At 40.9% G+C, this 27,611-nt stretch overlaps 1 protein-coding gene across 20 annotated transcripts in view; it reads right to left on the reverse strand.

Moving 5' to 3' along the window:
- Positions 1-27,611, reverse strand: part of SVIL (supervillin) — a 110,218-nt gene that overhangs the window by 75,823 nt on the left and 6,784 nt on the right. The window contains exon 1 of one of the 20 annotated variants that reach the window (XM_014944972.1): positions 24,936-25,486. The exons of the other annotated variants lie outside the window; for them this stretch is intronic. The gene's annotated coding sequence lies outside the window, so the exon portion shown is untranslated. Of the gene's footprint in view, positions 1-24,935; positions 25,487-27,611 lie in introns of those variants that run through there. 20 annotated transcript variants of the gene reach the window in all.

Genomic DNA, 27,611 nt, shown 5'->3' on the forward strand with positions numbered 1-27,611 from the left:
TGCCACAGTGCAATACAACCAGCACAAGGCTGTCTCCTTGCCTGGAGTGGCAAGTGGACTCGTGCAGTTAAGTGACACAAAAAGCACAGCCACATTACTGAAGTTTTCTCCCAGTTGGTCTTGAACACCTCTGCACTGTTATCTCTGCACACGTGTAAAAGCCCAATAAGGGAGCAGAGACAGGCATGCATACCACAAGGAAGAATTTATAACAAAGTTCTTTGGCTCTTTACAATAGTCATCTAAGGAAAACATCCATTTTGTTTACCACTGTGATGTGACATTTCACAGGCCACATCACAACCCTGCATACTTACCTTGAAATATAACTGTCATTTTCAAGCCTCAGGCAGACAGCAACATTGCAGACAACAAATCCATGACCCCAGCTCCCATCCTGTTTATAGCATGCTGCAATACTTTCTCAGAAAATTAAATATTTAGTAAAAGAAATAAAGAAAAAGCATCTGCATCTACTTTATTCAGGAGCTGATGGTCAAGGTAGGACAGCTCAACAACAAGTACTGTCATTGAATATAATGTCACTATGAAAAAGTTCGTGTACCAGGCTCCATTTGCATGCAGCAATGCTAAGCAAAAGTTCACAAGGAAAGAAAATCTGGTCAGCACAGTGATGCTGCAGTTCCAGAGCCTGTTCTCTAGAGAGCAGGTTTAAATTCATAGCAGCTATGGTCTTTTCTCCTTATTACCCTCATACACTCCCAAGGCCTCTGGAAAAATCATAAATGTGCCTGGTGCTCAGGAGAGTACCAATCACTTATACTGAGTTAATCACAAGTCAAATCTGAGGAGCTTTCACAGAGCTGCTCAGGAAAGCTTGCACAGCACCTGTCTGTACTGTACTTGTCTAAAGCTATGAGTATTTTACTAAAGGAAAAACACACAGGCTTTTTTTTTTTTTAAACCCTTCTTCCATGTGAAAGACAGTGTTTATGTGGTGGGTATGAAGCAGCCTAATCGAGTCCTGCACACAGGCAGCGGGTGCCAATATTTCCCTTCTCCTGGGAGCAGAATCATTGCTTTAGCCAGTAACAGTCTTCCAATAAAGGGCATAAAACCACACAAGAAACAAATCCTAAAGTCATTCCTCTCAGTTCAGGTGTATCTCTGGAATGGAAACAGGAATGAAAACATGCTTCTTAGCAAATGCCACCACAAAGCATTCCAGTATATGCAATGATGGGGTCAACTGGCGTCCTAAGCTTATAACCAAGCATGTGAAAAATACGTCAGGAAAGAGAACTACGGCTATTAATATTCACACAAAAGGATTTTATTTTTTCGAGAGCCACCAATAGCACAATTCTTGCTATGTGCCGAGCAGAGTTGGGTCTCTGACAGCTGGGCTCAGGCAGCAACAGCTCCCTGGCAGCAGGCTGCCAGCGCCGCAGTACTGGGTCGTATCTCCCGGGGTCTGGGCTGGATCTGTTCTGGGCTGCGCGTTCCCCGCCGCCATCCAGCATGTTCTGTCCCCAGACGCCGCCGCAGCTTGCCTAATAAGGCCAGGCGCGAGTTGACTGGCTGGCTTATAGGTCACCCAGTGTTTACCTTGCAAGCCGGCAGCGCAGCAGCGGCCGGAGCATACCTACCCCTGGAGCAGGCGGCGGGGGCTCAGCCAGCCCCCCCATCAGCTGTGCCACCGCTCTGCCACCCCTGCACCTCCAGAGCCCTGGGGATCTCGGTGGGTCAGCGCTGGTCAGGAGCCCTCGCTGCTCCCTACGCCAAAGGTTACGCTCAGCCAACAGCTCACAGCTGAGGGAGACACACTTTACCACCAGCCGCGTGAAAACTGCAGCGAGTTCGGGTACGGTTTTCACCACAGCACGTTTTAGGACCACTAGACCGAAAAAATAATCAGGTTTCTCACTGCATGAATTGCTTGAAAGTAGGCCAGCAGCACGGGTATAAACAGCCACCCTCACAGCTCCAAGACAGCAGACAGGTACTTGTCAAACACCAGAACCAAGTGAACTAGATGAAAGCAAGATACAGATACTCATTTGAACACTGCTATTTAATTATTTAATACTCTTGATCAGCTATGGTGAGACTCAGTGCAGTTCAGACAGATGGCTTCAAAAGTAATGACTTACTCTCCCTAAAATAGCTGTCTGGCAAAAAAAACCCTGCTTCCGCTGCTCGCTGCCTCTCTTGTGATTCAGACTAGTTTTTCCTTTATACCTCCCTCTCCCAAGGTAATTTCAAGATGCTAGATTTGGACACCATCCTATCCTCTTTTCCAGCATAGAGTCTGCAAGGAAAGCCAGGAGACCACTCTGTGGTCAGAGTCAGCAGACAGAGGAGAGCAGCACGGGTCACCTCCTCCCGCAGCCCTCTCCAAGGGGCTCTTCAGAGTGGCTTTTTCCCCACAGGACAGTGCAGACAGTGTACTCTCCTTTATTTCCCCCATGTCTGGCACTGAACAGTAAAACATCAGGACAGTTCAGATGTTATTTGTACCCTGATATTTCCAATCTTGTAAGCACTTTGCTGCCTTGAATGAAGCATCCCCAGCGAGCGCGCTGCCGGAGGGCTGGCAGAGACTGTCCCCGGTCAGCAGGGATGGGCACAGAGAGCACAGGTCTGCGGGAGGGCACTGGAGAGCACTGCCTGGGAACCTTCAGCTTTTGCATTTTATAAACTCTATATCACAGCTCCTTAGTACCAGATAAATGACACCACCCTGTAAGGCTTAAATACCTACCTAGTACTACTAGATGTAACAATAAGTTTACCAAATTATTCTCATTGCTAGAAAAATCTCTAGCACACAGGGAGTAAAACTAAACCATGACTAGCACCCCACTGAAATCGAACTACCAGTTATGCCCCGTTCCTGCAATGAACCTGGGGTTCACACTATTATAATTAAAAGTGATAGCATATATGGCCAACTTACTCTTTAAATAGTACATGTTAAAAAATGCAGCTGGGAATCATGCTGACAGTTTATAAGCTCAGTCATTATCATTCTGGGCTGAAGCCGTGCCCAGATGCATACAGAGATCTTGGCTCTGAACTGCTGATTTTCTGCTAAAAGTCTATTCTCACCCAATATGTGCTTCACTAACACAAAGAAATAGGGCACACACATTCCAAAAAAAAAGGGCCAGTCAGACACGATTACACACAACTAGTCCTAAAATAAGCTAATTCACTTTGTGTCCAATTTGCCTAGATCAGCAGCACAGTGTGCTCTTATGAGTATCTAATCTCAATAATGAATGCTGTAGGAAACTGAACAACACACTAGGAATGAGACAGACTGGAGTGTGGGCAACAGCCTTGTTAACAGACTTTTGCGAAGAAGTCAGGATACCCTTGAACTATGGAAGTCAGTCACACTTCCCAGGAGAATCTCAATAAACTCAGGCACATCCAGAAAAAAACAGCGATACCCTCACAGGTGACTGCTTATCTGACACCAATTAACTTAGTGCCATTTTTGTAACTACACACTAGCAAATGCTTTCAAATGCTTTTACACTTTTGCAGTTTTAATTTTAAATGAGGGGGTAAAGTAACAGTTGACTTTTCTCCATTCTAATATTCCCATTTTCCACCTTTGTTAGCAGACATTAAAAATTTCAAAAGTCAGGTTTCAGGGAGGAATTTTTGGGACAGTTTAGAAATACAGCAATATTTCCTCCACTGTGCAAAAGATGGGAAAAAAAAATAAATCTGTATGCTGAATATGGTAAATGCACAAGGACACCAAAGTGGTAAAGAAGTCACCCTCATGAAGAAGTATGGCTTTTTCTTTGTTCAGGACAAAGCACAGTTATTGTACTCAGTTATACCTGACTGGTGCAGAGTTAAAGTTCTCACTGAATTCTTCAAGAACAGGGTAGGAAAATAATTTCAACAAAATCAAAGGTGATGCTGAAAGAACAGAGTAATGGCTCACATAATACCTTTACTTTAAATCAAAGCTGAGGAATGTTTTCCACACACTCCTCCAAACAGGCTGCTTTCTCCAGTGACCTTACAAGAGTCAGCTGCCACCCCAGGCCTCAGTCGCAAGAGAAGAAACACATCTACCACGAATCAACAATTATGTGCTGCAGGCACACGTTCACTGAGAAGACGGATGGGGTTTCAGGGAGGTAACAAGGAGGTGTTCTTCCTCTGGTGTACAGATCATGCTCAAAAGCAAAACGTGACCTTCTTCAAATGAAATGTAATGAGCAGAGAAGACAGCCTACAAATGAAAGAGCAAGGGTAGCTGCTTGGGGAGATGAGAGGTTTGTTACAGTCCAGCCTCCAGGAGCCACCTCAGGAAGGTACAGAGGACAGTTCCCAAGGGTGGTGCAACCTTGATCCCTGTGTGATGGCTGGAAAGGAGTGCTCTGCCACATGGGAGGAGCTCAGTTCTACTTGCCCTTGATGTTCACACATCTTTCTCAGACTAGAACTGCCATTCCCAACTCTACTCCTTTTAGTCTCCCAGCTCTCATCCTTGCCAATCAGTGTCTTCTGATTTTATTTCTTCTGCCTTCTGCATATCTCCACCTTCCTCCTGCACCCCATCCTGTGGGTAATCCCGCCACAGTTGTATTCTTTAGTGTTTCCAAATCTACTTCCACTTCTCCAGCTCCCACTTCAGACTCTCTCATTGCAGACCCAGTCCCACCTCAGAAGCTCTCTTCACCCACCCCACTACACCCTCTCCCCAGATCAGGCCACCTTCTTTGGTTTTGTTTTCTTTCTCCAGGAAGTTTCAGTGAAGGGCTGTCCAAACTAGCACACTTGATCCTTACCCTGCCCTTTACTAGACAAGACCTGCTCACGGGAAACTAAGGATGTGCATTCGTTAGAGCTGAATCAACCCAGAGCACACAAAACTTAATTTCAGCAGCGCTACAGAGTAGGCCAACAACCTGAGGCCAATGGGTTGGGAGCAGGCCAACATGCCTTGGACACTTCTTTTGCAGGTAAACTCCCTTCATCAGTCAACTTATTTGTCCCATGAATAGCGCCAAAGGAATGCTGTGCTGTTTGAAGAGAGGCACTGAGCATGGGTAATGGAAAAAAGAGACATCCCTTAAAAGAGAAACGACGGGCAGCTTGAACAAATTAGACTTGGAAAGAATGAAGGACTCCCTAGATATCTTGATGGTCATTGGTTATTATAGTAGTACACCAACAGCCAGTTACAGAAAGGATGCTGGACTAGGTCCTTGCAAGGCAAGCCTTACAACCCAGGTTTTGAAAACATACCTACAGTAGTATCCCAGTGCTGAGCTAAATGTCCAGCTTTCTCAGACAAGGCAGCATCAACTCGTTCAGGTGCTGTGGGACGACAGCTCGGGATGGGCTGCCAAACCCAGCTGGAAAACAGGGAACATTTGACAGCAAGATTTCTGTTCACCACCCACACCACACTCTCTCCAAATCAAGGACCTGGCACTCCCCAGGAGCAATGAGATGTCACAAGCCTTGGGGAATTTTAGGGTGCATGGACCCTGAAAAGCTTCATTCTTAAAATGCCCCATCATCATCACAGGCCCCAGAGTCACAGCTAAGGCTAGACCCACAGTTTGTGATCCAAGCAATATGTGACCATTGTACATGAGCTTCAGCACCTTATCAAAGCAGGTACAAGACATTTACACAAGAAATTAACTGAAATGCACCTAGTTTATTGTCAGCACAGTGCACTGCTTATGAAGTCTGCAGAAAGGTACTCCTATGGCATGAAAACAGTCCTTCCTACAGTAGGGTACCTCTGGAAGGCATTTGGGAACTTTATTTCGGCACACCAACATGACTGGCACATTTACTATTAAGTTATAAATCAACGCTCCACAGAAAGGATTTTGAAGTCCAAGCAAGATGACCGTTTTCCTCACTGCCCTTCTACACTTGGCCTGATTTTTATAGATGCTAATGAATAAAGCAGTAGAACAGGTAGGTAATCCCACAGCTTCCCTAAATAAATGATTTAACAATTTCTATTGCACTTCACCATACAAACACCTTGTTTTGACTTAAAAAAAAAAAATAATCAAGGTCTTAAATCATCAAGTAAGCAGAAAAAAGCTCAGTCAAGGCTTCAATTCAAGACATTTAGACTATCTTGTAAGTGTATTGCTTGCCAATGGCTTTAAGTCAAACTACAGCAGTATTTTAAACTCCCATGGAAAGTATGCCTGCACTAAAACTCAGTACAAGAAACTTAAACATCCTGACAGCATGTGGCCATGCATGAGATCACTGTGAAAAGCTGCAGCATTTTCTTCAGCTCTTTATTTGCATTTCCTGGGAAGTTTGAAACCATAATCAGCAGCTTATACCCAAAGTCTAGCTCTCAAGACAGCACAGACTGGAGTAAATCCAGGAGTTGCATTAGCTCACAATATGCAGTAAAATAACAAAATCCTATCCAAGAAGATCCAGAGCACTAGAATGCTATTTAATGAAGGTTGAAACAAACTAGAGGATTGCTCCTAGAGAGGACACTATACAGGAATTTCACTTGGAAAGCATAATTTCATTTTTACAGTCAAATTCTCACTTTTTTCTCCTCAAGGGGGGTGTGTGTGTGAAAGTATTGTATTAAACAGTTTGGCATAAGTAAGGTCTCAACTAGTTGCTTTTTTAGGAGCTTTTTGTTTGCCAAGAATTATCTGTATTTCTTGCAAGTCATTATGAGGGACAGTGTGAGAGTATCCAGTTTCTGATATTTCAAGGGTCTGAGGGTGTGTAAAAATCATCTACATAGAAACTGGGTTTTACAAAAGTTTCCGAGGAAAAGGGTTTGGTTGGTTGAAGTTTTTTTAAAGTCATCTGTTGACTAAAAGAAAAATTTCTGTTAGAATAAGAAAACAACTCTTGATTGAAAGAGCCTTATTCACCTATGCTATCTTTTTGTCTTGTAATAGGGAAGGACAAAGCAGCAGAAGGCAGACAGCTTGGTAAGTAACCTTGAAAAATTACTTCCAAACATAGAAAAGTAGGGAAGAGAAAGGAGGAGACTAAGGGATGCCAAGGTGAATCAGCATCAGGAACGCCAGAAATCTACATCAGTGGAGACCATTGCCTTGTTTTATTTAAAAAGTTTAGCAGTTGTTTCTCTGTGTTAGTGATAAGCTGTTAGTAGTGGCGCTTTTTTTCTAATGGGTGAAGCATGCCACTGAGGGTGTTCACTACTTTGTGGCAAATACCTTAAAAGGAACATCCAGTAACACACATTGTTAAATATTGCCACAAATTTATTCCCCTCTGAAAAATAAAACTTATATTTTATTTCTATTTCTTTATTTAAAGGGCTAACTGCTCCTGTTTATAGATATTCTTAATTTTTTCCCCTTAATATCAGAGATTGTGAAGAAAAACAAGTGTGGGCTTCATACAGAATATTTCAGTTTTCAAGTTTAGAGACTACAGCAGGACTTTGACTTCCTTTCAGTTATCCTTACTAAGGGATAGGGGTTGGCAAATAAGATGGTAAGAAGAACTAAGAACAGATTTTGGGTCCCATTATGTCCTGGAATAATACATACTTATGCCCATCTCCACCTACTGGAATTGCTACAAATAGCTTTTTTGCCATCCCCATTTTTAATCCCATCAAGTGTGCTGATAGTGTATTCTCTTTCCAAGCACTGGTAGTATTAGTGCATCAGGATGGGGTCCTATAAATACTTACATTCCAACTTTATAGAGCATGCTGGCTACCTTTGCCGTAAATAAAAGCTATTTATACAATATACAGCTAATATACAAACAAAGCCCATACCTGTTACAATGGAGCCACCACACTCCATTAAACCCCAGTTAGATTACAGTTCTTCTGTAACTTGTTCCACAACAAAAATTATTTGCATGCCTAATGCTGCTATTCCTTTTTGGTCAAATATTTAAACAATATATTAGTTTTAGCTTCTAATATTAGGTTCCCTGTGAACCTGCTACACAGAGGCCGTACTCAGGCCATCTAGACCTCAAGTTTAGGGTTACTTAGTGTCCAGCCTGGATTTTCAGGAAATCTCCTGAGATGTAAAAGCCAGGTTACTAAAGCAGTGGTACTACTACTAAAGTGGCAGTGGTGGAGGGCATTCACAACTAATCACAGGTAATTTCTGGAAAAATATGAGAGCAAAACACAACCACCTTGGCTTCCATGCTGGCTGTGTGACTGATGAGTTGCATGACTGAAGCACCATGTGAAAGGGATATTTTAACATACCTTAATCTTTGAAAGTTTCTGGAAAACCACCTTCAAGGAAGTCAAGACACAGATATGTCATATCCTACAACACCAAGGATGATAGAAGATGCTGCAGTCTCTCCGTCAGTATATCCTATTGTTGTTAAACTGCTCCAAATACATGACACCTTTTTCAGATTGTTGATTCAGCAGATTGCAAGAAGCTGGCTTCTGGCAGAGAAAGACAAATGCTAGCACAGCTACACCCCTCTCCTGGCAAGTAATTTATCTAAATTAGATTAAGCTTTTCTGACCTACTCCACCTACCCACAGACTGGGTTAAATGCAAGGGTTACCTATCCAGCCCCTCCGGTACTAACAGGACACAGCTGAGTAAACAGCTCTGCCCTGTGAACATACAGCAGTGGGACGCAGGCAAAAAAAAAAAGGCAAAAAAAAAAAAAAAGGCAAAAAAACAGGCTGTTTCCCAGGACTCCTGACACCAGTCAAAAAGCATTAATCATTTGGAGTGTTATAATTGATATTGAAAGTCAGTTTTGCATGATAAAGCCAGATACCATAGCTTTAAAAACAACTGTTGATATACACAGAGGTTAATTTAGAGGGCATTTGTACAGACAACCCATAAAAAAGAGCTAAGAAGTAAGATGAGCAAGTTAGAAGATAATAAATTTTACTTTAATATGTGTAATCTGACAATGCTTTAACTACAATATTAATCACTTTAGGATACTACACTATAGAAAAATAGTCAACAGCTTTAGAAAAAGAGCACCAAATGGTTTCCCTCTGCTCTCCACAGTGTACAAATCCAATACACATTGGCAATGCATCATCCAGCGTGTATCAAAACAATCACCTTGATAAAGCATCCTAATTCAAAGCTTAAAACCAGCACATTGCCAACTTTATTAGCAGCACAAGTGAAACATCTCTTGTTCTGCAAAGCACTGAAACTGTTTTTCAATATTTCAACTCCAATTTTGTTTCTGGTTGAGGAAAATTATAGATTTAAAAAAAAAAAACCCACTAGCATTTGAGGCTTCTTGCTAGAATAGATTTGATCTGATTTTGGAAGTAAATACTTTGGGCTTTTTAAAAAAAGAATAAACAATAGAGATGCTTTTTTTCTTTCTGCTATTACTTTTACAACTACAAATTGACTACTAGGTAACTTCGTAAGTTAGCAGTGTAGGCTAAGGATGGAAACCAGTTGACAAAGAATGCCTGAAACTAGATTTGCCTGATGAAGTTCCTGTACATAAACCTGACTCTATTTGTCTAAAAATGACTGCTCTTGCAATCTTGATTCTCAAAAAACCCTACAAAAATAAAGCCTTCCAAAGAGAAGACAAACAAGTAAAATTTCCTAATTCCCCAAGATCCCGAGAAAAACAATTACCTTCTCACTCTCCCCTCTCCACTGCAGGAATATCATACCAGCAAGCTCTTCTTTGACAGTTCAACACATGTCTGATTGAACCGAGTAGTTTTTTTGTAGCTTCTGTTTAACCTTGAAATCTACTGCTTCTATTTCAGACCTGATGAAGTGCTGGTGTGCCTGTAAGCTTGTCTCATTTTTTCCCCCCATACCAGCTGGTCTAATAAATTACCTCTTCCTAACAACCTCATGTTAGCTATGTCCTTAGATCATACACAGCAAAACACCATTATGTCACTTCAAACTTGCATTAAAGCCTGATAAAGAGTACTTCTGTCTTAAGAAATAATAAAAAACAAAGCTACCCAAACTACTACCTAGCATTATAAAGGTAGCCATTTAGCTTCTCCGCTCATCACGTAGATGAGACTTTATATGCAAGGAAAGGCTCACTTATTAAGGAAAGGCTGACCTTCCAGGAATAGGAGCATTTTCGGTTTAAACTGCTCCATATGTAAAAAATAAATAAAATGGATAAATTGGACATTTTAATAAGTTTGAGGTGATTCTTGTGCTGATGGTTAGATTCCTAAACTGTCTGCTACAGAGCATGTGTGTTAAACAACCAGTTTGCATGATTTAAATTTAAAAAGCAACTTTGTCACTTAATTAGAGAAAGCGAAGGGGGAGGACGGGGAAGGAACAGTTTGCTGTAGATAAATTGCCTCTTTTCAATCCATGGGTAAAAGGTCCTTTCTTTTTTTTTTTTTTTAAGGTCCAGCAGTTGGAGGCTTAACTCCCCTTTCAGACATGCCTTTATTTGGAAACAATGCAGGAGCAGGCAGGGCAGGGCTTTTTCATAAATGCTGCCTGGCCACATGCAAACTAACAACAATTTGGCAAAATGAGTGGCAGCTCTGCAGGATCAATACAGCCATATGCTCCTCTAACTGTCCCTGTACAAAAAAACAAATGCGGAATTTACAGTTTGAAAAAGGAAACAAACAAGAAACCCCCTTTGTAATCACTTATTAATCATTAAAGAGGAGAATTCTAGGATCTGCTTTTAAGCAGAGACCAGGGCTCCATATAAATCCTGCAAAGCTTGAAGCTCACACAACTCTCCTACTGCCGGTATCACAGTGCTATCTTCAGGATTGCAGCGTATTTGCTCTTGAGAGCAAGGACTGGCTTAGATAAGAGGGCACAGTCATATGAAATGTAGAGGCAGCACTGGCTATGAATGAGAGGGGACAGCGAGCTGAGTGAAGTGCTGACAAATGGCTGGACATAAAGCTTCAAGCTGAGCACCATCAGTGTAGCAAAATGCAGGAGTAAGACACAGCTGACACACTGGCATTAACGCTCATCTGTTCACTGCAGTACCTGCGAGATGGTTCCTTCAGATCACATCCCCCTTCTTCCCACAGACAGGTGAAGAGGCTATTTTTGCACAGCCACTGACAAGCCCACTTTGACAAAAATAAACATTAAGTAAAACTCGAGGCAAGCCATCTTCCTGATACTCTTATCTCCCAGGAGTCTCAGGAACATTAGTGGCAGAGGAGACCCAGTGAGACGAGGAGACCCCAGGAATTTGAAGTTATAACCTAACCTCAAGTGCAACATCAGGATCTGTTTGCATTTCCTTTCTGCACTCTGCTTTCTCTCACACCAAAAAATGCTCCCAGTTAGGAAAGTAATTGTACCTTCAGCAATTTTTCTTTTTTTCTTTTGAAAAAAGAAAAAAGAAGCCTCGATCAAGTTCCATGCAGGCTTTCTTCCCCATCTTCTTCCTCTCAGATATGGCCAAGGTCAGATACAGGAACCATACAAAAAGGCATTAAAGGAAAAAAGAAAGAGGAGGTATCTATTTAAAAGTACTTTCATCTTCCTCAGAAAAAGATCTTTTGTTCCAGAAGTTAAAGTTCACATTCTGCACAATCTTCAGTTTGGATTTCCTCTATGCTTCTGGAGCACTGGCTCAGTGCTGTCGAACTGAGGAAAAAATGCCCACTTCAACTGCAGATGCCTAGCACTGGTGTGGCACCACCACTAAGCCAGTCTCTCACTTCCAACCTTTCTAGACCACAGAGTTCACAGAAACACCTGGCTTCGATGACAAAAACCATTTGCATCCATTCTTTGATGGACGATTGATGGACGATTATATCCGTCCTCAGGCCTGTGAATCCTGCTCACCTTGGGAGGATACCCAAAGCATTTCTTGAACCAGACATGGTCTGCATCTGCGTGAAAATGCCTCATCTAGAAAGTCTGAACAGTGGAAAAAGGGGAAATACTTACTAAAAAACTTAATTTGCTAAGGAAAAGCCTGGACTTCAAACAAACAAGGCTTTTCTTCCCAGAAGGCAGCCTTGTGATTAAGATTTGGCATGTGTTCAGTTCTTCTTTCATGGCAAGTATCCTTGCTGTCTCCTGCACAGATGCAATCAACACAACTTTACCTGCCTGCAAGTTACATTCAAAAGGCTCTCGTCCAGAACAGTCTTGAACTTTGTTTTCCATCATGAAACACATCTTGCAGGTGTATATTTTTATTTTTCCTGCTTGATCTCATGTAGAGAGGCCACACAGTTAAAGCATCTTTGGAAAGCTTAAAGCAGGAAGAGGTGGGTGAGGGAGAGGTAGTTTCTGTGGCACAAGTCCCTTTGTAGTAAAAGGACTCAAGTCTGAGCAATAAGTGTGGAAGTATTCATGCTTGCTTAATCACACAAACCGCAAGATTAGGTAAGTGATAAATATGTTTTCCTCTCAGAGGACTCCTAAGGCCTCTGTCAAGAAGGCAGCCTGTATTTTACACCCAAAAGCAGATACTGCCTCTTTCGTCACCCTACAAGGGATGCTGAAAGGTGAGTTTATTAAGTGATTTTCCTTCTCTCAAAATTGCAGCACATCACTAGACATCAGTGATTTCCTGTTGCACTCTCCCAGCTGATGAGAGCTCTTGGGAGCATTATTTCTGGTAAAGTATATTTCAAAATTTAAGACCTTTTGGATTGTTACAGCCATATAGCATCTCCATTAGATTTACTGACCACTGAAGAGTTACATCTTAAGAAAAAAGATTTCGTTTCAGAACACATTGGAACAATTTTCTAAATCCTCCCAAACCTTCAGAATCCTATTTAGCATGTTTTGAGATTTGCAGTTGGTTTCAGGATTTTGCTGGGATTTACGAACTCCATCTATGTTGTCATCTATGACAGTTGGGGTTGTTCAGCCTGGAGGAGGCTACAGGGAGACCTCATTGTGGCCTTTCAGTACTTAAAGGGGGCCTACAGGAAAGATGGGGACAGACTTTTTAGCAGGGCCTGTTGTGACAGGACAAGGGGTAATGGCTTCAAACTAAAAGAGGGAAGATTTAGATTAGCTATAAGGAAGACATTTTTTACACTGAGGGTGGTGAAACACTGAAACAGGTTGCCCACAGAGGTGGTAGATGCCCCATCCCTAGAAATGTGCAAGGTCAAGCTGTACTGGGCTCTGAGCAATCTGATCTAGTTGAAGATTTCCCTGCTTATTGCAGGGGTGGTTGGACTGAATGACCTTTAAAGATGTCTTCCAGACCAAACTATTCTATGATTCTATGTTTATAGTGTTTACTATTCCTTGTTCTGGCAAAAGAAAGGGGGTGATCAGCTGTTCCAGTTCCTTGACACAAAAAAAAAAAAAAAAAAAAAAAAAATTAATATTTTTTTTTGGTTTAAAACATGTTGCATGAAATTGCTTTTCCACTTGAGGTGCAGAAGAAAGAGCACTCTGCATTGAGACCAAGAATGCACTTTCCGGCTAGTCTGTTAAAAAAAAAAAAAAAAAAAAAAAAAAAAAAAATTACTAGTTTGTTTTGGTTTAGATTTTAACTTCACCCCACATTTAAAAAAAATTGAAGTATTACTGTGTTTCTCTTCCTCCTACAGGTTGTGCAGTTAAAAGGGTCCTGTGATACAGATCTTGATTCAAGAAACACAGTATCATGTTCTTCCTTTTCACCCTTTCTATTTAAGAAATGAAGCATATATTATTTGAAGTGGAACAGTAACATTAATTTCAGTAAGGTCCTAAAATTTAGGACTTTAACCACCCTGATTCCACGTTAGCTAGAATCCTGTTCAGTGTTTTTGCCCATCATACCAGTACAAGGAAACATACGAGGGATTTGCTTTGGCATTTCTTCTAAAGTTTCAATCAATGCTGTGGAAAAAAAAATGCAATAGGAAAAATAAGAGTAGCCTGACCACCAACAAAAGTTGGAGATTTTTCAATTTGCTTCTGCCAAATGGGACTAGAACTGTGACCACTGTAGTTCTCTCCAACCCCTCTGCGCTTCTGAAAGCATTATACAATACTGCTTTCCTACAAAACAGAAATCAGGTATTTTCCGTAACTCTTTTGAGAGGAAGTCTCTTAAAACAAAGCAACAATCCTTAAAAATGATTGCTACCTTGAGTAAGTAGAGTTACTGTAGTATTAGTATCCCCTGTAATAAGCCTAGTGAACACTACAGATTACATTCAACAACAGGCAATTTTCAAGAGCTTCCCAGCTCCCAGCAGGGTTCTTTATGGTAGGCAAGCCAGAAATTGTGACCAATTCAGTAACAAAAATAAGCACAAAAGAAAGGATCGACAACTCAACTACTTGAAGCGGATTTATTTCCACAGTAGCTGGATGTAAATACTCCCTCTTCTCGACACTGGTAGACTTTCAGTTCAGGGAATATATTAAGTGCTTCAGAACCTACATCCAATGCTGTGGCTCCCTCTGATTGTTGTATTGTGTAAAAACTATTGTAAGAGCATGTTCAGCCAAGTTAGCCAGGAATTTTTCCATTTCTATAATTAACTGGAGTCTGACATCATCCCCCCCTCAAGGTTCTCTTAAAATTTTAATAGCCTGGTTTATGAATATTCATTTGCCAGCATTACACTTGATCGGATTTATGAAAACCCAATGGCATGTCAGTTCTCAAATAGGTTCCATTATTCCTGCTGCTTCCTTAGCATATTTATTACAAGCCAATTTTATGCTGTCAGAAAGTGCATCAAGCCCGCAGTTGGTCCAACCATCAAGGTCATTCATAGAGATTAATAGACACACAAGACATCTGAGAGCTACCGCTAAGGATGCCTATTAATCTCTCTGCTGGACATGATGCTTCTTCACAGGCCTCATCGGTTCTAGGCTATAAAACCTGTTTCTCCCTTATCTCCTACTGTTTCTCTCCTCCTACATGCCACTGGAATTGCAAACCAAGCACACGACAACCAGCCCTTCAAAGGTTGCTCCTATGTGAAAGAACAGTCACCCAAACCACAAAGGGTTTATGAGATGTGTACAGACAACCATTTCACACAGTCAGCTTGCTTCAGCAAGTCAGATGAAACTGTCACCCTGTAACCACTAAATAAAGTTTGTGACACATTATTCCTTTACCAAGAGACATAAACAGTTCTTTTGTACCAAAAATGTATAATTTGTTTGACAGATGCTTATTTTTTTTCAGAACTGTGACAGTGCTGCAGTTTTAAACCACTAGATTGGACTTTATTGTATTTCACAGACGTATAACCCAACCATCCCCAGATGTAAAGCATCTCCTGTTCTAAAAGGAGAGCTCGATTAAAGTTCATAGTGCAGGTACATGGTAAGCTCTTATGAACCTGAATTGTGCAACAAATGTTCAGAGCACAGTTTGTAAGGCATGCAAAATTTAAGGCTACATTAAATGTGTATTTTTGGTCAATTTTTCAGAAGCTTCCTCCTAATATTCCTGCCAAACTAGAAAGCCAAATAGTATTTGTCATTTCTTTTATCTATTCCTTGAGTATGCTTCTCCTTTGTCAGCAGAGAGGCAGCCCAAGAAAGCTCAGCACTACTTTTGTCATTTCCTAACAAAATGAATTTAAATAGATCTTTCTGAAGGAATCGTCAAACCTTACCTAAGTACAATTGATGCAATTTATGCGCTTTTCCCCTCACCATCACCACTTCAGAACAAGCACGGTAAGAGGTTTGATCTGTCATAAACAAGCATTCAAAGTTTCTGCTTTCTGTTTCTGCTCCAAATATTTACAAAGCAATGGAAAGCTCTCAATTTGGAAGAGTAATTTCCAACAGTGTCATTTGGCAAATGCAGCATTAAAAGGTGTCTCCAAAAGAAACCCGTAGACTACGCCAAGTGGAGAAAAAGGCAGAGAAATGCAGATAAAGAATAACTTAAGTAATAAAAAAGGGTATAATCCTTGAAAGGAAAGGGAGGGGAAATTAGAGACCAGTAACTCAGACAGTAAAGAAGAAAGGTCAAAAGTCCTGAAGGATGTAATCATGATCCTGTTTTAAAAAGGGAAAGTCTAAAACTGTGACTGATACAATGGCCTATTGGCCAGTCCAGAGAATTTGAAGTACCATAAATAAAATGGCTTAACAGAACATCATCACTTGCAATTTTTCACTTGATGCTTCCTCAAGCTCCCAGGACACAGCATTGGCCAGAGGCTGGTGTTTAGGAATAGAATTGTAAATTCTTACCAAAACCTGGTGAAAAGCTTTGTGCTACAGGCAGTTCTAGACACTGGTCAGGGTACAGTAAGCACAGCATCACTGTGGTTGAATTACAGTATTTCTTGTTTGCTTCTGTAGAGAAACAAGGCTATTTGGTCTTGTTTTTCCTTTCCCAGCCTTCTTCAGGGAGGGGAGGGTCAGAACACAAAGAACTATTGTCAAAGTCACAAGCTGCCTGTTTGCCCTAACAGGGATAGATGGTTTGTGGTGGAGGGGGAAGGGGAATCTTTCACTTATAAGAACTCTCCTCTAGAAGCAGAATAGGCTTTTTGATATTATTGTTTTTAAAAAAAACAACAGAAGGTTAAAACAATTTACTTAAAGAACCTCTGAGCTAAAAGCTCAATTTTTTGATTTTGTAAGAGCTCTTAAAGGAGGGGAAAAAACCCAAATCAAGTCTGCCTTGCAAAACTTTGCCCACCCCAACCCCTCCCCATTTATTTATTTTTAGTTACTTGCAAGCTAAATCTCTAGCTTGCAACAAAACCAGGTTTGGGTAGCTGTCAAACCTTAAAGCTAAACAGCTACAACACTTGGCAGGTGGTTGCAGGAAGGACTTTCAGCTACAAGGGAAAACATGATCAGCTGGGTAAAGCTGAATGCCCAATTTTTTTTGGCATGTGATACTCTTGTAGGATATACAGCCATGTTGGCCAGGGTCTGGGTCCTGAATTATGTAAATATTTCCAAACATTTAGAGCTTGTCTGCCTTGCAAGACCACCCACGGGGACTACAGCTTGATGGCCATGAGAACAGTACCACCAGTGGTTTTTACTGTACTCTACTGAATACACTTAACCCCCAGTGAACTGACAAAATTACTTCTGTGTCACGAAGATTCCCACACATCTGCCCAGCTGTAGTAAAGCACCCCTTTGCAGGCAGAGGGATGCATTTCAGTTGCATCGGTTTTCATGGTGAGGTTTCAGCCTTCCAGTCTTGGAATATGCAATGGCTGCTCTTAAGTTTTGCTTCCCTGCTAACAGGGGGGACAAAAAAAATACAGGTTCGTGGAAGGAATGCACACACCAGTAAACTACTTGGTAATTCAACTAATTGTCACATGCTGCAAGAGAAAAGCGTTATGTTACTGTTAATCAATCCAGAGTTGATTTCAACTCAAACAATTTGTTACATTCTGCAGTCAAGCAGCAGGTTGCATTTCACAGCCACTGAATCAAAGATACAAAGAATAAAATATCCCGAGGTCCCAAACAAGGCACTGTCAGGATACATGACACATAAGTGAAGTCATGTTGAGCACTAGTCATTTACACCTCCTAGGGTGTAATCTCATGCTGCAATACTCAGATTAAATCTTAGACTATTATCCCAGTATATCAACCCTGTCTGTTCCCAGCCCAGAGGTGACCCAAAGTTCCTGTTTAAACTAGCCCATTTATCCAATCAAGACAGTAAAAACAAAAGCATGAGAGAGCTCTTCTTCTCTAGGTTCTCCTTGAAACTAACTCTAGGTTTTAGTCTCAAAGCCTGTTCCCTAATCCTCAATTTCTCTCACCTCCTGCTTTCACTCCTCTGTGTCTGTCCCTCCAAAGTCTTGCATAGGGAGCAAGTTGCCTGCTGCGGAAGGTGCCTTGGCATGCCAAAAAGACAAGCCAGGGCAACTAAGCCTAATAGTTCTTGATTTATCTGAAGTGTTTGCCAAGAGGAATGTGTGTGGAGTCACTTTTTTTCCTGACAATTACTTCCACAGGGTTGTGTTGTCATGACATTTCATTGTCTGCATTCAGTCTCGCATCATCACAGGCAATTGCAAGTCACTCTTAAAAGTCTACTCAATTACTAGCCCTAGGTTTAATTCAGAAACACTCATCCATTTAACATTTCACTGTACACTAGCTACTTCTGTGCTGGCTTCAATCAAGCTGTAAAGTTCCTGTGATATCAAGTGTAAGTCTTTTGTATCTGGACTTCAAAATTACTTCCTAGCTTTACTTATACCTACTCTTACTTAAATTCAAATAATCCAGCACAGGCAGTATAAGCCTTCATAATTCAAGATAAATGTGTACTTATATCTGAAATGAAAGGTTCAGAACTAACTAATTTCAAGTAGAAGACTGTTCAGACTTAAGGCCCCATGGCAGTCTTTCAGAAGCATGGCACAGACACGAGTATATAACTGGGCAATTTTAACACCAGGCTAGAAGAAACAGCAGTAGGCTTGGTCCAAGAACAAATAAGGTGCCTCAAAGTAAGAGAGAAGTTCTCTTTGGCATAAGAATATTAGCACAACACTCGCACAACACATTGTCCTACCTGCCTTACTATGGTTTGTTTAAGCCTCTAGATCAAGCAAACTGAGGCTATCATGAACACAGTATGACAGACCTCAAGTCCCAAACATTTAAAAGCTGACATTCCACCTGATGGGGTAAAAGCAATGCAAAGCACTGAGGTACCTCACAGCACATAGGGCCTATGGTTTTTGTGCCTTCTCCTGCCATCTAGCCAGAGCCAAGACAGTGTTCCCTACTCACCTGTCCCTCACTCTCACTCCCACATTGAGTAGCTCTTTTCTAACCCTGACTCCTCTCACTCCTCCTAAATCAGCATTTGCTCTGGCACAGCCACGGTAAGTGGGACTGGGGAGCCCAAGGAGCTAGAGAGGAAGGGGAAAAAAGTTTTCAGATAGAGCAGTTCCCTGATCTGTGCACCCGTACAGCCAGCTGACACACATGGAGAGAGTGGTTCAGGAGCAAACTGGGAATGAGAGGGTGAGTGAGAGGCATTACTGAACTGGAATTCAAAAGCAAGGTTACCACTTCCACTGTTCCCATCTGTCAATCCAAACCATCAGCTGCCTAAAGCGGTAAGAAGAACTTGGTATCCCTAGCCTTAAATATTTGCAGGGACAGCATCCAGTAGGTGTGCTTGAGCGTCTAAGATAGGTGAACAACCATAATTCCTGACAGTAGTAGGAAAGAATGTGACTGGCCTCACCAAATGGTGTCCAAAATAGGTATTTCAAAAAGAAAGGAGGAGACTTCAATTTGAAACTCACCAGCCTGAAGCCCCAGCCCACTTTAAGACAGCCCTAAACACCAGCCTACAAACAAGCGAACGGCAAGGCTGCTCTTGACCTCCCCCTTTTAAAGCAGGGCAGCTGTGAAGAACGTAGTCTTATCAATGATGTTAGGCTTTTCTGCAATTACTAATTGCTATAAATCCTCCTAGTTAATACATGTGACATACATTATTAGCTCAGAGAACAAAATGTTGGACTGAAACATGTTGATGCTGTTTTCTCCTTTGACTCAACCATTACAAATCCTTAGAACCAGCAAATGTACATAATCCAAATAGCCAGAAACATGATTAACACTGGAAAAACTAAGCCTTTATGGCTCTGAGTGGGTGCCAGGATGGATCATTTTTCCTGTGCCCACCTAAACAGAACCCTTACACATAAAGGATTGTGACTTCATCTAATGACTGATCAGCAAAGCTTCCAGCCTCTGGTCAGAAGAGAAATGCTGACCATCTCCATGTATGGGAGCTTTTTTAACTTCACAATTCTTTAAGTTACCAGAGTTCCTCTGACCTGAATGCTTATTTCTCTTACCTGGCACAATATGCTACATGTGAGCACATGATCATCAAATCTCTTCTTTTGAGCTCTGAGGTACTTCAAGACAACCAAATCTGTGCTACTCTTTCAAAGAACCTAACCTAATCAAGTTACAGCTTAAATATCTCATCTCCACCTCTCTGAGTTCTCTGGCTGGACAGGTCACTCTTCAAATACACATGGCAATCAGTAGCTAGGTTGATTCCTACATGCCAATGGTTAGTTCAGATAGTCTTTATTGCTCTGAACAAGCCAAAAGGCTCTTGTGCTTTCTAGAAATTTCAAAAAGGAAAAAAATGTTGAAGTTGTCTGCACAACAAATGCAAAGACAATACATGTCTTCCAGAAGTGTTCTGGTTCACTAGTGTTGGGTACAAAACAACTGTAACCAGTTGAAGCACAATTCTAGATTATTGCTATATAAGCAGAACTGACCACAAACAAAACTTCTAATGGTTTTTGTTCATTCTCAGTACGGTTGGTTAAGGTTGACTGAAAGTGAGTGTTCTTGTTTTTTTGCAGAGGTACAGGAACATTTTTGTGTTAACTGCTCAGCTCAGTTTTAAATGGCTGAGTGGCAGGACTGACCCCACCCAAAATACTAACAACGCAGTTGTTTAAACATCCATAACTCCAATATTTGCATGTATAAACTGACAAATGCATCTTGACAATATTGAAATTGTGTCTGCCGCAATTACATTTGTAGCATACCTTTAGATATCTGTCTACTGATAATCAGAATATTTTAGTCTGTAAGAGCTCTATAACCAAAATGTATTCCATGCTATTTTATAAGGTATAAGGTGGGAGGTTTTCTCCCGTTTCCCCACTGATAATTTAATAAGAAATGGAAGTAAGAAAACATAAGAAACTTCAACATGAGAGTTTGGTATTTAAACCTGTAACTGTAATGTAGGCCTTTAAAGGTTTGAGTTCATTTTACAGTTATAAAATTGTTTCCCATTCTGAAACACAACCTCTAGGTCTGAACATAAAGATTCCTTGCTTGTAAAGACAACCCTTACTATCTGATCAGAATGAAAGGATGGGGGTTGAGCTATGTTTTCAAAATCAGCTTGTACGGGTCACACAGGTTTCACTAAGTGCAAGTCAGGGAGTTTGTCTATGTTTTTTGTTTGAAGTAGTTTTAGTATAAACCAACTCTGGTTAGGGTTTTTAAGGCATGCAGTGAGCTTCATTTCCCTCAGCTTAAAGAGTTTATCATGTTGCTTAGATTTACCAACATTGAATCCTTGAGTGTTTCTTTCAGATGAGCTAAGTGCTCTGGATGGTTTGACTACAATGAGAAATATATCAGTCAAGGTTAGCTTCACTCGCTGCAAAATAGCCACTTGTCTTCACAATAAAGAGGAAGAAAGTGAAATCCAATGCTGCTGGAGCAACAACTGCCTCAGTTGTTCAGCTCCAGTTGCCTGTGTTAACAAATCGGGCAAGTTTATTTTACTGGAAACTGAAGGCAGGCGGGTGTTATGATGACTGACATCAAAGCCAAGTGAACCCAGGTCTTTCAACTCCCAGCGCTAACTCGTGGCTACAGGGTTAGGATTACCAACCCCTTGTCACCACTGGAGTGCCAACAACTACCTGACATGTTGCTTCCAGTAGGATCTCACCTTGTTTTTGGGGCCAGTTGGCACTTAACGTAAAATGACATTGAAATACTATTTTTCACTCTAATACAAACAGTTGGGGCAATTTTTTGGTAAGAGTTAAAGAGTTATTGTAGCTGTCTCTGAGGCCTAACTGGGCTTCTTGTCAGAAAGGGCAAGATTGACAAAGTCACAGGTGAAGCACATACAACCTGCATATTCCCTAGAACATTTGGTGCAACTGTTTTGAAATATTAATCCACACTCCCCCCTCCTTCTGCAGTGAGCTAATATGAGACAGTGCTAGCTTTGGTTTATTTTAGAGAACAGACAGTAATTTTGTCTAAATCTAAGGCCAATATGATGGAATGAGAATGAAATCCTGCAGATCTTTGCTGACTGCCAAGAGTTTTACAGGTACAAGACACAAGAAGCACATTTGGCAGTCATTAACTCCATGGAAGTATTATTAACTTCTCACAGTACTTTGGCACGCAATTTCTCAGCTAACACCTGAATCCAGTTCCTTTGTAACAGACCACTAGTAACAGCACAGCAGCTTTTGGTGTCAAACGACTCAGCTCTGTCAGAAAATCACACATTTCCTGTGTAATGGTCTGATGGAGCCTTAAGTTGCTTTAGAAGCATAGCTGGCCTTAGTTACTACAACATATGATGCTTCATGTCCAAGTTCACCATAATGATCTTTTGTGTACTTGAAGAGAGACAGCCCCAGAAATCTGAATAATTTTAAACTGTGTCTTCGAAGTCGTACTTTACAGATTTATTTTTTTAAACTATGTTTTTTTTTTAACTCTGAAAACTGGCATCATTAGAGTAAAGAGAGACCATTCCATCAACTAAATGCAAATAAATCAGCAAAGGCTTAATGCATAATTGCTCTACCCTGTCTACTGAAAGACTCCCTTCAACACACCACCACGTGAGTAAGTGACATCAGAAGCATTTTTATCTCCAGTTACCCAACGCATTCTTATCTGCTTAAGGCAGATTCCAACTAGGACATGTTTTGCTCATTAAAAATCACGACCTTCCAATGTACTTGTTAACTCTAAACTGCCTAGTTGGGAAAGTTGCAAAACCAGTGAATTAATTAATTAGTGGAGAGGATTTTGCCCCCTGCTTCCTATGAGAGCAGAGCACGCTATTCCCCTCCATTATGCCAAATGGATGCTTCTCTGTGGAGAAACAGAAGCCTATGCATTCAGCAAATAAACCATGATGCCTCTGCAAAGTGAATAATCCCAGCCAACTTGTTACTGCAAACTACTCCAGAGCTTTCTCCTCTTGAAAATTGTAGTGCGATTGCCATGCACAACAGCCAACACACTAGGGAACAAATGTGAACTCTGACAATGGTAATTTAAACTAAATAAGCTTGTGCAATTTTCACCTATGTTCATTATACAAAAGGCTTTATAGCTAAGAGCCCATCTTGTGAACAAGTTCTAAGCAAAGAAAATGCCAGTGTTGATTTAAAAAAACCAAACCCACAAACTCTACACAATTTTAATAATGTTTTGCATAAACAAATGTGCTGAGAATATGAAAAGGTTTCATACCACTTCATCAACACAAATCTAAACAAGAGAGAAACCTCAGCTCATCATGTGTTATAATGAGTGCAGGATAATGCACATACCCTTTCCACACAGAAAACTGGCAAAAGACTCCTCTGACCTGTCTGGAAATGTCTTGGTCACAAATCGCTCAACTCCATCATCTCTGAGTCTACCTTGACTCACTGTGAAGAAGAAAATACATATTGCCATTTCATTTTTCCTCAACTTGATAGTTTTGGGGAGCTCTGTGTACAAATATTGTCTTCTCTGTACAAGAAGTAAAAACAGCCTGTCCCTACTACCTTGGTCTCATATAAACTATCAAATATAAGGAATTTAGCAAAGAAATGGCAAATACAAAGCTACAGTCCTTCTGAATAGAGTTCCTAGAAATCTGAAATCCTCCTTCCCACTGGAATTTTTTGCCAAGAATATAATTTAGCAATGCAATCAAGACAAAATATCATTGGAAGAGGTAGAATACTCCAGAGATAGCAGGGAAGAAAGTTTACCTGTTCCAACAAGTTCAAGTATCTCCTGCACAAAGAGGAGCTGATATTGTTATTTCTCATCAATCAAAATGTTTCCTGCATTACACCCTTAGTGCATTTGAGCCTGAAACTCAAGTTAAGAGCTCTGTGTCTTCCTGCTCTTGTGCAGACTCTGGGGTACCCAACTTCCATACCTTATCCACATAACTTTGTGGTCTTTTTTAAGGCATTGACATCTTCTAACAGGTTTACAGGAGCACAACACAGGCACGCTGAAACAGTGAAGCAATTTACATCAACTTGCTTTTTTAAAATGCAAGTAACAACGAAGGAAGAACAGATCATATAAAAAAAGATGCCAGTTAAAATTACTAATTTTACTAGAAGCAATATAAAAACATTTTAAAGTCAGGTATCAAACTGAAATACACATCTGTTAATTCAAGACAAAAATTAAGAGCTATCTGAAGAAGGATATTGGTTGGACAGTTTCTTCTGAACCCTCGCTGCCTTTGACGGCAGTAGGATTCAATCTCCTATAAAATATGCAGATAGAGGTGAGTATTTTAATGTATATCTAATACGATCTGCGTGAGAAAGATTAAATATATGTGTTTTTTAATTAAAATAAAATATTCCTGAAGTGATAAAGTGGTTTTTAAACAGTAACTCTCCAGACATGTTCTGTATTCTGGTATTTTCAAGGCTAAAACACAGGTTTATATAATTCAGAATCAAAACTCTAGATCCATTTGACAGAGAAACACAGATTTGTAATCCAGAGAAAATAGAAGATGGCCTTAAATTGCTAGTTCCTGAAATTTAAACTGAAAACCAGAAAATTTATTTCCTTGGCAAGGACACTATTCTTGCGTTTCTGGAGATCAAAATACAACACCTGGAACATCCTTAAAGCAAAGAACGTCCTCCTCCTAACCTCCTAACGCTTATGCTCCCCCTGTTTAACAGCTGATACTGCTGCAGGACAGGAAGGTAAAACAGTGCCGGTAACTTTCACCCTTTGTGTCATGGTAACATTTAAAAATAGACAATGGAAAGTTGGAGGAAGCTTTCTTTAGAACACCCAGAGTCTCAAAATACAGCCGTTATTTAATGCAACAGTATTCACATGCATATATAGAACTTCTTAAACACAAGAGAAAAGTATTACTGAAAATTTTTGGTTTTATAGAAGTGTTCTTACAGCTGCTTGTAGCACTGTGGCTAAGGTTAATGCATTAAAACTGAAAAAGAAAAGAGACACCTCATACACAAACCAACCAGCGACAGGACTTTCCATTCATAGCAGAATGAACTCATCCTCTAAGCAAAACCACGAGAATAAAAACACAAAATGCCTTAAGGAAGGCTGAATGACTGGCATGCACAGGCTGCAATAAACCCACTCACATTTCAACCTGACAAAGCTGCAAATATTCTCAAACAACTGTCTTGAGCGACTGCGTGCAAGCTCTCCAAATGAGGTGCTACTTACTTCAGAATCCTGTAAAAAAATCCACTTGTCTGCCTTTACACAAGGAAGGAAAGAAAGAACGTACAGATGCAGCAGGGGGGTCAAAGTCTTCTCAAAATAGTCACAGATAATGCCTGAAGCTCTCTTTAGACAGGAGTTTCATAATTCTTGTTTTAGAGAAGTTTCTCACTTCAGCTAAGATTCCTTTCCAAACGACCTAACACTCACCGGCTAAGAAAACAGAAAACTGACTTCACAAAAGTTACCAAATATCAACATGCAAGGCTGGCAAGTACATGTGCAGTCAAGATGATTCAGATAAGTCAGATAAATTTAGAACAGCGCTTTCCTAAAAGCATGCGTTCACCAAATGCAGTAAATATGCAGGAGCTATATCCAAGTGCTGATTCCAAACATTAGTGCAAAAAATTTATTAGTGAAAGTCTCCTTTTAAGAGTCCGCTCCCATCTGAAGTCCTCAAAAATGTTATTCCTTGATCTGCCTTTAGTATTTCCATCCATCACTGGATTTATCCACATGAAAAGCTATAGGCTCTCCAACCTCGAAGGACTAAGCCAAATGCAGTGTGGCAACTTCACAGAGGACCAACCTTTTATGGTTGGAACAGTAGAGCTTTGAGACAGCTAATCTACCATAAATAGCTCTTGAAACTCAGAAGGATCAAATCAGCTGTTGCAACAGTCCCAGCCTGTAGCTGCTTCAAATCCAATTATACTGTCAACTCTATCTTCCAGCTTTCCCTTTTACTCCTCCTGTCTAAAACTTTTTTCGTCTTGCTCCTGCGAAATCAAAAGCTGCAAAGACAAATGCAGCAGAACACAATACCTTTAATAAAAAATGAAACAAGTGGATAGGTATTCCTGAATTATCTTAAGGAACAGAAGTTTTGTTCTTTTAAAAAACAGCCTAAGAATTTGATGCCGGATAAAAATAAATAAAAATTATCAGCCCTGACTTGTAATGTAAACGGACAATTTGAAATAAGCAAATAGTTGCAAGAACAGCAAGCTCAGCTTGAGGTGGGCACAACCAAGACAGATAAACTATCTGTGTGCCAGATTAAGGCAAAAGGCACTGAATTGCTTGCATATTTTTTCTGTAACTTAAATAGACTTGAGAAGTATTAGAACTCACTGTTATAAATCCTTGTACTGTGATGTTTCCTTTCAGGTATTTAGAACCATTTTCCCACAAAGAAGCTGAGAACTATGATTTAAGAATTCTTAAGGAACTGGGAGCTTCCAAAAACTTATGTTTACTAACTGTACAAGTCAATATTGCGCCATGGGATAAAGCCCTGAGGGAAGAGGGGTCCAAGAAAGCTGGCTAAGATTCAAAGATCACCTCCTCCAAGCATCCCAACAAAGAAGTTGGGCAAAAATGGCAGGAGGTCTAAATGGATGAGCAAGGAGCTTCCAGACAGACTCAAACAGAAAAAGGAAGCTTACAGAGGGTGGAAGCAATGACAGGTAGCCTGGAAGAAATACAGAGAAATTGTCTGAGCAGACAGGGATCAGATTAGGAAAGCTAAAACCCAGATAGAGTTAAATCTGGCCAGGGACATCAAGGACAACAAGAAAAACTTCTACAGGTACGTTAGTGATAAAAAGAAGACTAAGGAAGATGTGGATGCTCTTTGGAAGGAAGCAGAAAACCTGGTTACCCAGGATATGGAGAAGGCTGAAGTACTCAATGACTTTTTTACCTCGCTCTTCACCGGCAAGGGCTCTAGCCACACCACCCAAGTAGCAGAAGGCAAAGGCAGGGACTGGAAGAATGAAGAACCTCACACTGTAGGAAAAGACCAGGTTTGAGACCATCTAAAGAATGTGAAGGTGCACAAATCCATGTCACCTGATGAGATACATCTGTGGGTCCTGAGGGAAATGGCAGATGAAGTTGCCAAGCCACTATCCATCATATTTGAGAAGTGATGGCAGTCCAGTGAAATTCCCACCATCTGGAAAAGGGGAAACATAATCCCCATTTATAAAAATGGAAAAAAGAAAGACCCAGGGAACTAACAGGCCAGTCAATCTCACCTCTGTGCCCACCAAAATCATCGAGCAGATCCTCCTGGAAACTATACTAAGGAGACCATCAAAAATAAGGAGGTGATCATTGACAGGCAACATGGCTTCACTAAAGGCAAATCACATCTGACAAATTTGGTGGCCTTCTATGACAGGGTTAGAGCATTGGTGGATAAGGGAAGAGCAACTGGCATCATCTATCTGGACTTGTGTAAAACATTTAACCGGTAAACCTGCATGACATCCTTGTCTCTAAAGTGGAGAGACATGGATTTGACAGATGGACCACTGACTGAATAAGGAATTGGCTGGTTGGTGGCACTCAAAGACCTGCAGTCAACAGCTTAATGTCCAAGTGGAGACCAGTAACGAGTGGCATTCCTCAGGGATCGGTATTGGTATCAGTGCTGTTTAACATTTTTGTTGGCAATATGGAAAGTAGGATTGAGTGCACCCTCAGCAAGTTTGCTGATGATACATGGGGTGGAGCAGTTGACATGTTGGAGGGGAGGGATACCATCCAGAGGGACTCTGACAGGCTTGAGAGGTGGGCCCATGAGAACCTCATGAAGTTCAACAAGGCCAAGTGCAGGGTCCTGCACCTGGGATGTGGCAATCCCAGGCACAAATCCAGACTGGACAG

This window comes from Calidris pugnax, unplaced genomic scaffold, assembly GCF_001431845.1.
Source record: "Calidris pugnax isolate Ruff unplaced genomic scaffold, ASM143184v1 scaffold54, whole genome shotgun sequence".
In the NCBI taxonomy this organism is placed as follows: Eukaryota; Metazoa; Chordata; class Aves; order Charadriiformes; family Scolopacidae; genus Calidris; species Calidris pugnax.